Genomic DNA, 12,460 nt, shown 5'->3' with positions numbered 1-12,460 from the left:
TTGCTCTTCTTTTCTTTTTTTTTCCCCTGTTCTCTTTCTTTTTCCCTGTTCTCCCTGTAACAGTAACAATGGTCTGTTTTATAAGCTTGTACCAATTCAGGATTTCACATTTTGGTACCAGAGATCTGCATGGTATGGTTTGCAGTCTAGTAAATGGTAATGCTGCTCCTGACTCTCCCCCAGCTAAAGATCTGAATAAGCAGGGAGACATTTTTCTGATGCCATTTCCCCATTACTGGAGTGAATGCCTGAGTTCTGTTGATATTATTTGCACTCAAATGGAAAAGCAGCAGAGTGTGCAGCATTTTCATTCCTTACCATCCACTACCTTCTCATGTACTCTAAAATCCAGGATATGTGATAGGAAGTTTTATCAATTATGTGTAAATAAAAGATATGAAACTTTAGAGGGTAAGATAGCACCAGGCTACATTGATTTGAATCGCTGCTTTAATTGCTGATTAGATCAGCAGTTGGGAAAGCTTCATTCAGATAATCAATTTCTGCCTTGTTTTTGTACTCTAAGCCCTGTTTTCCTGTTCTCCTCTCCCTGACAGATTTTTTTCCCCCTTCTCTGTTGGTAACCAAATTAAGATACTTTCACACAACTGCACCACTTTTAAACTCGGTTTGGCCGTGCTTTGCATCCCCCTCAGATGCATCATATCAAGGGTGGCCTGTTGTTCATGAGCTGTTTATGTGCCCTTTTCCACACGTAGGTGAGTAACCACAGCCTGCTGGAGGGTGTGAGCCAGCCAGTCCCTATGAGTGTGTGACCAGCCCCTCCCTCCCTGCCTTTGTCCCAAGCAGCTCCTGGCATCTCCTGCCTGAGGAGCTCTCTGGCATCTCCACCCTTCCCACAGTTCTCAGGTACTTGGAATGTATTTTGTGAAGGTGAACCATGCATAGGCAACTTCTAAGATTAGAAGAGGTGGCTGCTACCATCAGCAGAAATAAGTTGACTTTTTTTCTGAATACACCTGTGTGTTTTAAAGCCATTGCCAACCTGATCTTTTGACTGAGGCCCTTGAAATTTTATATTTTGTGTATTGAGACACTAAATATTGTCTATCTGTTCCTATTAGATGCTTGCTCATTGGTTCGTAACTTGCAGTAAGTTTCATTTGGATGGAAAAACAGAATCCAAGCAATTATTTAGAAATTTCTTAATTAGTTAGCAATATATTTAACATGCTGGAAAAACTGTTGACTAACATGTTTTGATTAGGCTTGTTAATTAAATAAAGTATTCCTGATTAATTTTGGTAGGTTCTAATCCTGCAGGATTTTAGAACTAGCACATCTTATCAGCACACAGTAATTTTTTCCACATAAAGCAGGAATGTCTTTTATATGCCAGTTAGTTAAAATGTGGATTAACAGTGTATGTGGAGTACAGTTATGAGAATGAATTGAAACTGAGGATTTCTTTGCATTCACAGAGAGCTGCCTGCTGGCCACAGCAGGGTGAGCAGTTCAGGGCAGCTTTAGTTTCTGATGGTTTCTTCTGTTCAGTGACTTCATTAATTTCAGTGGTTTGGCTTTCCTTGAACTTCACCATCAAGCATGGCCTGCTTATGACTTCCCATAATGAAAATTGCTGTAGGAGTAATAAACAATCATGATTTAAGTAGATTGTCACAATTTCAAACACTGTTACAATTTTTTTTTTTTTTTTTTCATAAAAATGCTTGGTTTACAAAGGGACAAATTCAGTCATCTGCTTCTCTGGGTGGGATGTCTTACAATACAATTGCAGCAATGCCTAAGCTCATGTTCCAGATTTAAGTCATATGCAGAAAAACATCCCCCCATTTCTGCCCTTGTTGCAGCCCCAAAGGCTGACCAGCCCTGCCAGCAGGCACGGCTTGAATCACTCCAGCTAAACCAGAGGAACAGCCACCTCCGGGCAAAAGGTGTCCCAGGCCCCTGATGAGAGTCACATGTGTAAGAGTGGGTGGCACTGCCCTTTCTCATTCCACCAAAGCATCCCCCTCCTCTCACAAGTCTTGGCTGAACTGATTTTGTGGGAAAGGCAGCCTGATGGAGAAAGGTTTTTCTTCAGCATGTCTCGGAATAGCTCTGCATTTGACTGTGGATAGTGCATCTATTTTGAAGATGCTCTGCCTCAGTTGATTTGCAGTTTCCTGTATTATAGACTAGATATAGGCCTGTTTATGTATAGAAAGACTTTGATGTGCCAAGCTTTACAGTCTTTTTGTCTCCTTCAAAGTCCATTTACTTGAGTTGTCAAAAAAACCCAAAAAGTTCAACAATATGTGCTTGCCTACTTTTTTTTTTTTTTTTTTCATTTGAAAACTGAGAGAAACAGAGCCTGGAAATGCATGTGTTGGTGAACTCTTATTTTCAGTAATTGCCTATGCTTCATTATTCAGTGCGCTAGCTGCTGAGTCAGAGAAATCCAGTGGAAAACACAGCTGCCCAGGAATGGGCATCTTGATGGGATGAAGGCTTCTGATGGTAACTGTGGATTCAGCTGCTGACGGTGAATGACGACATCTTGGGTCTGTCTGGTTATTTACAGTTTGTTGTACCCACACAAATATGTGTGCCATCAAAAGGAAAAGAGTATTGCTGATGCTTGCCTCACAAACAGAAGCTGCCATGTTGGGGACAGACATGTGGACTAAAATTGTTAATCCTACACCCAAACCCTGTTCTCAGAAGATAAATGATCAATAAAACTAACAGTTAGGCAATAGCTGCCTCTGGTTTATGTGAGAAGGGTGTGTATATAAATGGGAAAGTCTCTGTTTAGCTATTGCTTCCTATTCCCACTGCTTACACTCCCTTCCTTTCTTTCTTTTGTAATTCCATTACTTCTAGCATAGTTATGCTTTCTGCTGCCAAAAAGTCCTGAAGGAATTTACAGGAAAGTGGGTAGGTGTTGAAACATTACAAATGCCCTAGCTGTATTCATCCTTGCTCTATATTTACTGTAAATACTGTAAATGACAAAGACCTTGTGAATGGACCTATCTTCCTCCCTCTCCTTGTCTTTGCTTTTATTAGGACTAAACAGTATTCCTTTGGACAAGAGGAAGAAAGTGCAAGATGACAGAGGGTGAAAGACCTCAAGCTGATGCTGCATATGTTGAGGATGCTGTCCTGGAGCCATGGCCTGAGCTAGCCTGACTTGCTCTCACAGCCTTGTTGTAAATTGGACACAAAATTCATTGCTACCATTGCCCTGTGGCTGGGAGGAGTGGAGGTTGGAGAAAAATTAGATTGAAAATATCTTGCTAAAGGGATTTGAGCAAGAGTTTTGAGGGGATGGTTTGCCTTGCTAAGTTTTGTTTAGCTCTGTCAGTGAGTTTTTGTGTGTCCTGTGTGTTGGGGTTACCTGCGCTTCCCTAAATTTTTAGGCAGATGCTGGTGGAAGCAGAGACTGGAGTGAGGCTGACATGTTTTGTTCTTCTGTGTGCTGTTGGATTTAGTTCAACGGAATGTTTTTTAAATGGCACTGAGGACTAAATGAGACAACTCATGGGATAACTCAGAAGGAATTATATGAATCTGATTTGAAATCCCACAGAACCTCTACATTCTGGTACCTCTGACTGCGTTTTTCCTTCTCATAAGCTTTTGTAAAAATAGGGCTTTGTGAAGGGCAGGATGTAAAAATGCACTAAATATCATGTTGAGGGTTTTACATGAAAATTTTGACCTGTGTTTCTTCCCAGACAGCTACCTTTGTTGTAGGATGTTGTGTGAAAATCTTTGATGCACCATATAATTGTCTGCTCCTTTGCCACCCCAGTCAGCCCATAAATTCTGCTATCACCCCTCCATAACTTGGGAATTGGCTTTTTCCTCCATAGCTCCTTAACATTTTCTTATTGCCAGACATTAACAACACTAACAAAACTGAACAAGCACCTGCTCAGGAAAACAGCTACCAAATACTTCAGAGAGCATCATGGATTTTGCTCCAGTGCTGCAAATAAGTATCAAGATTGTGATAGTCTGCTAGGAACACAGAACCTGTGCTATGAGCCCTGCATGCTCATCACACATAACAGAGATGACAAAAAATTGTGTGAGTGTATGGGACGTGTACCAAAATAGCCAATTACACCAGAGCCACGGGCTGTGCCACGTGTGCATTGGGAAGCTGAGTGGGAGGAGATATTTGGGAGTGGTTTGCACAGAGGAGATGACAGCAGGGCCATTGATGGGACTGAAGTGGAGAGGACACAAAGGTGAGAGATCACCCAGTGATCTCGGTAGCCACAGTGTTCTGTCAGCTGTGTCAGACCACAGCCTCAGAGCAGCCCCTCACAATCAAGGTAAGAGGTCAACTTTATGGTGGAGAAGCTTTGAATGTCTTGAGAGTTACTGGTAGCTGTCACCTGTGGGATTCACATTCTCTGAACCCGAGAGAAGCAGAGAAGAGAATGATCAAAACAATTCTTATCTCATTTGCTGCTCCTGTGTTGTGCCAAAGTAGAATGCAATATGGAGATTGTTTACCCAAAGTGATGGTGTTTTGCTTCCTTGGCCTATCAGGACCAAGCACGTGTGCAGACTGTCGGTCAGCAGGCAGTCATGAGATTTGTTCAGTTGAGTTCTTGTGCAGTTTCAGTTTAGATGTAGGGTAATATAGTGTAATATAGTATAGAATAATATAGTATAATAAAGTAATTAATTAGCCTTCTGATATCATGGGGTCCTCCTCATCATTCCTCCTGCCAATCAGGCAAAATTTCACCGATAATCACCCTCTTCTTCCCAATGTAAGAAGTGTTATATCTAGGTGTGCAGTCGTTGTAATTAGGGAAGAGAGAGAGTTATTTGGGTCTGAGTGCTGGAGAGCAATGGCAAAAAGGAAGAGTAAGGATAGGGGTCACTGAGCAGCTGCAGGCTGTGGTGATTTTCTGCTCTTTTCCCAGAGGAGCTAATGAGTCTTAAGACAAGGGATATCACAAGTTCCCACTGGGAGTAAAGATTCTGGTTGAGCTAGACCCCAAGAAGTGACTTCCAAAGCCAGCTCTGTTCTAACCCTGTCTTACTCCAAATTAATTTTTCAGGTGTATGCAAGCACTAAGGTGCTTTACCTCAGAAACAGAGCCAGATTTTTCTTCCATACTACTGAGGCTGGACTCAACATCATAAACAAGATGGCGTAAACTAGAAAATTAAGTCCCTGATTAACCATTACCCAGCCAAATACCAAGCTTGGTGGTTAATTAATCCAGCCAGTGAACTCACCTCCCAAATGCCATCAAGAGATTTTAAGGTGCAATAAATATATTGCAGCTGTGTCTGTGCTAGCAAGCAGTACAGCCCAGGAGCAGATCCATAATGCAGGAGAGTGCTGAGATTGCAATGTGCACACTGTCTGCCTTTCATCTGAGAGGAAGCCACCTCTTGTGCCCTCTTCATGATGCAAACCACAGCAGGGTAAGTAGGGATGACTAGGGTATTCACTTTGTAAGTGCTCTCCTGACCTGGGCTAACTATTAATGTGCAGGCGCATTGCGTGAACTGGCCCCATTCCAGCTTCTCTGCAAAAATACTGGGATAAGAAACACATTAAGAAATACTGCTTAATCCCAGAAGCATAATATTAGGCCTTGTGGAGACATTCTTGGTATTGCATTAATATATGAATCATACAGAATAATAATAACACAGGATCAAACACCTAAGACAACCGTTTTTTTAAAAAAATCTTTTTCTACATGAGAAACTCTTATTTTCACAAGCTGTACTGCATGAACAGTATTCCTAATTAATACACACAAATCTTCATCTAATAAGGTGCTAAGTGACTATGCCAAATCAAAAGGAAGGCTGTCAGCAGCACAGCTAGGACCAGGCTCCAGACTTTCCCATCTAATCCTATCAGCAGCCTCATGCCCATGACATCAGCACAGGGCTTGCCCTTGCAGGAAGGCATCCCAAGAGACTGAGGCTGTTTGCTGTTAGGAGCTTAGGCTAACCTTGGAAAGGAGGGCAGCTTTCATTTCCATGGGGTGTTGACCCAGCCAATGTCATTGCCGTCACTGCCTGTGCTCGGTTTTTCACGACTCTTCCCCTAAAGCAAGTGGCTGTGTCAGAAATAAGGGATGCTTCCAACATCAGTGTGGACTTACAGAGCAATTGCAGCAGAAGTTAGGGCAAGGTCTGGGCCAGTGCTGTGCTTGGGAAAAGACCCTCAGGGTATGATGTGCCAGATACTGTGCTATCTGTGTCAGTTCACACCAGTGCTTGTACCAGTATCTTTTTTTTCCCTCATACACAATACAGTCAATTTTCCTCTGCTTCTCCCCTCCTTTAGAAGGGAAGTAAATTGCTGCAGTTAAAAATCGTAAGTCCTCTTAAAAACCTGCTTGTGCCCAGAAAGCTAAGTATCAGAGCTTGCCTAAAGCTTAAGAAGAAGTGGCATCTTTTTCAATAAATTTACATCTCTAAATAGATGGTAAGTGTTGAATCAATTTCCATATGTTAAAATAGCAGAGCATTAAGGATTCTGGCACTTCAAGCAATCAACTAATTTGTGACTATTATGAGAATATCTTTTATATTAGTGGAGCAATTCATTTGAAAATCAGGGACAGTCTGCAGCTCTGTGCCCTCTCGATATCATAAAGGATCACAAATTGACAAAAAAATCCTGTTTGTTTGCCTGAAGAGCTTATGGTGCATTATGACATTCAGGTCTTTGCAAAGTCACCTTTCAGCTCTTAATAAGCCAATTCATAATGTCTCCCCCACCTGGCTTTCCTGGCTACATGGTCTGCTCATGGATGCACAGATCCAGCAATAAACAAGAGTGTTGGCAGATACCTCCTGGTGAAAAAGGTAGGAACTGTGATATGTCCAAAAAAGATACAAGGGGAGAAGGTATCCAGTGCTCTGCTCCCAATTTCTCCCACCCCTGTATCCAGTCTGGGCTCACTAAGCCTCAGGTCTGGTCATATCAGCTGGCTGCTTGCTGAGCCTCAGCTGACAGGCCCTAAACAAAGTTCACAGCTCATCATTCCTGCCATTGTTTCTGTGTCTGAAACATACTGTTTCCAAAAGGACACAGAATGTTAAATGTGTATGCAGCCTGAGCTTCAGAAAGTGTCAAGGAAAATCAACTTCTTTCAACATCAGCTGGTGCTGGTTTTACCAGCATGTGGCAGGATGAGGGCTTTGTAGGGTCAGAATAAAGGGAAGATGGATGAAAACTTTCAGGTGAAGGGATCCACAATTAATCCAGCCTCGTATCACCCTCAGCTTGCTGAGTCATCAAATATTCCATCATATTTCAGTGCATTGTTCACAAACGTAACATGCCATCGCCAATAAGTGCATGGCATTATCAAACCAGTGGAGGGACACTGTGCTGCTCCTGCACAGCACCCAGCAATGTGGTGTGGTACTGCTGGCCTGGATGTCAACAGCAACACAGACCTCAGAATTGCCTGCCTAAAGACCAGGAAGATGACAGCACATCAGTGTACTCTCCCTCACATTTAACACATGAACTTCCTATTCCTAAAAAGCAGGGACTAGGAGGAGGACGGATGCAGGGGTTGTTTGATGCCTTTTTAAAATTTAAGTTCATATTTTGTAGCTGGCAATGCCACCAGGGAAAGCAGCTAATTAAGGAAGGGGATTTTTCATAGCCCAGATCTTCATCACTATTTATGTGTTTAATTTCTTACTGCCAAAGAAATAGGATATTGAACCATTGACTTCAAAACGAGGATTTGTGGGAGCAGCAGGATTTATATTCTATATAGATTTCTAACTAACATTTTAATTTAATTGAAAAACTGTGCATTTCACTTTCCCTTTACAACATTTTCTTGGCTTGAATTATTCTTCAAAGTTTTCTTGCTCTATCCTGAACTCCATTTACCGCTTGGTTTAAAAAAAAGAAAAAAGAAAGGGAACCCAAAGCAAAGAGGACAGCCACAGCTGTGCTCCTCATTAGAGATAAGATAAACACAGACTGCTGTCTAGAGAGCTGAGTATCTTCAGGAGCAGGGAAGTAAGGTGTGGGAACAATTTGCAAGATACCAACATGTTGGCTCTTGGAGTCCAGCCTAGAACTGATCTGTTGGCCAACAGTCACTCAGCTTGAGTCCCTGGAACAACACCCTGGTGCTGTGCTGCAGCAGGACATGTAACAGTGTTAAAGGCTCAGTGGAAACGCTGTGAGGGTGCAAACACCACTGGAAGCCCTGCATAGACCAGGCTTTTGCAGGGACAGCTCTTGAAGCACCTCTCTCAAGCACGTGCACAAGTGTGAAGGACACTGGTTGCGTGAAAAGCATGTTTGTGAATGAACCAGTACTGATAACAATGAGAAATATTTTCTTTTTAAAGATTCATGGTATAAAGGTCCATGAAGGGTTGTCCATGAAGGGATCAACCCCACTCACCTATTTTATTTCCCCTAGAATTTCTTGATGCTTTTGTTTTCTGGAAGGCAGGAACCAGTCTTTCCTTAGGAGACCGAGCTGTGGATACAGCGTAGAGATGCAAGAGAACAAGCTTACACAGCACAGCAGCTAAGGGTGTATCTCTTATAATTTAATGGAGCTCACCCTCCTGACCTTTCTGTATTTGGATCAGCAGGGAGGGTGCTTAATGAGGGCTGCAGGAGGGCAATCGGGTTCTTACAGATGGTCAGGCGAATGAATGCGAATTTCTTGGCAGTTCACCAGAAGCAGACCAATGAGGGCACTTCATCAGGGAAAAAAAACAAAAAAAAATCTTGAAGGTGGCCAGTCAGATTTCTAAGCCACTGTAGAGGAGAACAGTGGCTCGGTGTTTCAGAGAGACTTCACAGCTGCAGGTGAGTTGTGTTTGTCTGGCCCATTTCAGAAACCCTTCTGCTCCTCCACCTTCCGCAGCTTCTCACTTCACCTTCCTTACATGTCTTTTCCCAGTGTCATTGTGTTCAGGGGGAGCAGAGAAATAGAAAACACCTAGCAAGGTACTCTGACCCTCTTTACCTTCTAGACCATACTCATCACCAGGCATTGCAGAGGCAAGGGCTTTTGTAAAGGTAAATCCTGTGAGCCAGGTACTTGGAAAACCTTCCCCTCCACACCTCCTCCAATCCATGCAAAAGGCAGAACATTTCTTTATCCACTCAGCCCTCATGCTGACACTCCCCTCTCACCTGACTCTTTAATTTCTGTGGAGGTGTAGAACCTGCAAAAACCAGAAGTCACCTGTAGAATGCTGGTATTTATATTTTCATTCCAACTAGCATTGCTGTGGCAGTGCACGTGCTCTCCCTTCCTAATGCTCTCCATATGCTCTTCAAAGTGAAATGCCTTTTCCAGCTGGTCATAGTTATTGGCTACTGGCATCCCTCTGAAATGATCTAGCAACATTTCCCTGCCCTCTCTATGGCCTGGATCAGGGCAATGGCAAGCATCAGAGCTGCTATGTTCCAGAAGGAGATGGAAACAGAAGTGCATCCCCTCAGGATAGGGGGAACTACTTCCCCTCTGGTTTCTCTTCTGTAAACCATCTTTGCCACAGCAGACAGCTCCTTGATCCTTCCCCCTTCTTTCCCAAGAAGGTACTTGCTCCCCTTATGTGGCCATGCTTTGGGGCATGGATGCTCACAGGTATTTGAAACAAGTAGGAAGAAAAACCATGTGTGTGATTTCAGTATACACTATTCCAGAGAAGCTCAGGCATTGTACAGCACTGTTGGCCATCTCCTCATCTCGTAAAAGAAGCAGCAGGTGCTTCTGATTTTGTCTTGCAGAGAGGCTTAAGGGTGTTGTGAGCATTACAACTTCCTGACATCCACATGTCCATCCCTCAGCCCCTGGCATCAGCACAATGATTAGGGCCACTGAGCCTGGCTTGCCCTGCAAGCAGCACTTCTGCATCACCAGAATCACTACCCTTTACCAGACTGTTTTTGTAATCTGCTTTTGGGGTACAGGTGTTAGAGCAAAGAGACTCATCACATGTAAATAAACACATAGTCACATCTGTCTGATTTGAATGGCTGCACCCTCAAACGTGACAAAGGATTTTGCAGTGCATGCTGCAATAAGATATTTAAAATCCCATTTGAAACCTGTCAGCTTCCCTACTCCACAGAAGGGAGCTAATGAATACCACATACTTCAAAGTGATGTTTTAAGGACTAAAAATATGGGCATGTGGGGCTTTGAAAATGAACATAAATCATAAGAGTTAACACTGAGTCCCCATTTATTTGAAACTGTGCCTGTTTGCAACACAGCCTTGACCTCCCCTTGCTGCTATGGGCCAGGGCGCTGCTGGACAGGAGGACACAGCTGCCTGGCTGCCCACCTTGGGAGGCCCCAAACCCAATGGCCCCAACAGTGACAGGAAAGGCCAAGGCTTCACTCCCACCACCACATCTTCACCCAACGCCACCATGGTCTTTGGGGAGAATAGAAAACAAAGCCAGATCTCTGGGAAGCACAAAGAGACAGTGGGATTGGGATTGACCTTGATGGCTGAACCCTGTGGCAGGGGAGATATCTGCCCAAGTGGTAGCTCCCTGCCCGCTGGTTGCTGGCAAGCTGTAAATGTCACATATTAGGAGAAAAGATTTTTCCATGTCCTATTTTTGTGCTAACTACTTAAATGTGTTTGGAAAGGAAAACACCAAATACCCAATGATGAGAGAACATGAAAGTTGAGAAGTCCCGCACAGGACTCACAGCTGTGCCAACACCTGGAATCCCGACAGCCTGCGGTAACATTTGGTTTTCTGCAGGAGCCCTGGCTCCCTCAGGAAGTGGCAAGAGGTTCAGGACTTCCTTTCCAGCTATTCAGGACTCGCTGCTCCAGCTGCCAGCAATGCCACAGGTCTTCCACCGGTACCCCACAGAGCGAGTGTTTTGCAGGTATTACTGCACTCACCTCCCCAGACTTATGCAGTAGGTAGGAAACTGATGTTGCCTCGTTTTCCAGGACCAGGATAGGTACCTACAAGAGCACACCCAGATTCTGAGATTTGAGGCACTTAGACCTAGAGGAGTTTTGGAACACTGCTAATTTTTACCATGTTTTGCACATTCAGAGCACAGCTCTAAGTGTAATGAGAAGTGTTCAGCACTTACCACTCTAAAAGCACCCCAGGAATGAAAGCATTATCCAAAATATCTGTGCAGAATAAATGAAAAATCTATTGGTGGAAAAAACCAGCAAGCGCTGCCATCCCACCCTGCATAAAGGAGCTGAGTTACAGTTGCACAAGCAGTCATGTTGTTGCCATTTCCTGATACTTCCGTGCTGGGCTGCAATGCCAGTGGAGGATTTTCTCTGGGGTATCACTACCGAGTTCTGCACCCACGCCCACACCTGTGGCAAGCCAGCGGCAGCAGACAGTGACCGTGCGGCTGAGCACAGCAGCGTGGCTGCTCGGAGCGTGCCCCAGGTCAGCCGGAGGCAGCGGGAATGTGTCCTGGCTGCAGCTTTGCTGGTGCTGCCATGCTCAGTCACATTCCCTCTGCAGCTTAGAATCCTAGAATCGTTATTGCCGCCGTGCTGTAGCCGAGCCAGCCTCAGGGTCATTAAGGTTGGAAAAGACCTCTGGTGACCTCACCATAACATCGAATGATTTATGCACACACTGATATATACGATGGGAGTGCTCGATGTGTGACACAGACACAGTCAGCTGGGCTTTTGGTACCTGCCTTGGGAATGCAGTGGAACAGCACTCAGGAGACCAGAAACAGCCACTGGGCAGTTTCAGAGGCCAGTGTTCTCTTTATCCGTGCAAACTTTTCTGCCCACTGCCATGTATGGGCTCTGTGCTTCCTGTTCACCTCCATGAATTCCTGGGCTTCCCGTTGAAAACCCACACGGGCCTGTGAGGATTTGTTTTCCTTTGTAGCACAGTGCACGCCAATGCAAATCTAAGGCCCTTTATAAATGCAGATCAGCTCTGCCATCTCCTATGCTTTGGCTGGACATATAGGTAATCCCTTGGGATAAGCTTGGAAGAGTAGTGCAAACCTCATTGTAAACCCATAGATCCACCGTAACGGGACAGAGGGCCAGGAGGAGCCTCCGTAAAGCTTTCCAATGTCATGGGGTGATTCTGCCTGTATTTGGACAGCCCAACCGGCCACACGTGGGTGGCTCCCACGGAACCCAGAGCAGGGGTATCCCTGTGCCCCGCACAATGGGTGCTGTCGACATTCCGGCCCAGTTCCAGGGATGAGGGATGGGAAGCGGCGAGGCGAGGCACGGTCTCGCCGACAGAGCCTTCATGCGTAGGGCTTTCCTTTTTTTTTTTTTTTTTTTTATTTCCCCTCTCCCCCAAGTTGCCAGAAGGCGTCGAGTCAATTGTCTGCGGCGAATTCCAGCGGGGCCGGTGCCGGGAGCCGCGCGCGGGTCGCGAGGCGCGGCGCGGGGGGCGGGAGGGGCGGCGCGCGGGGCGGGCGAGGGGCGGCGCGAGGCGCGGGCGGCGCGGGGGACGCGGGCG

This window comes from Haemorhous mexicanus, chromosome 1 (genome assembly GCF_027477595.1).
Source record: "Haemorhous mexicanus isolate bHaeMex1 chromosome 1, bHaeMex1.pri, whole genome shotgun sequence".
In the NCBI taxonomy this organism is placed as follows: domain Eukaryota; kingdom Metazoa; phylum Chordata; class Aves; order Passeriformes; family Fringillidae; genus Haemorhous; species Haemorhous mexicanus.
Note: the sequence above shows the minus strand (reverse complement) of the source record.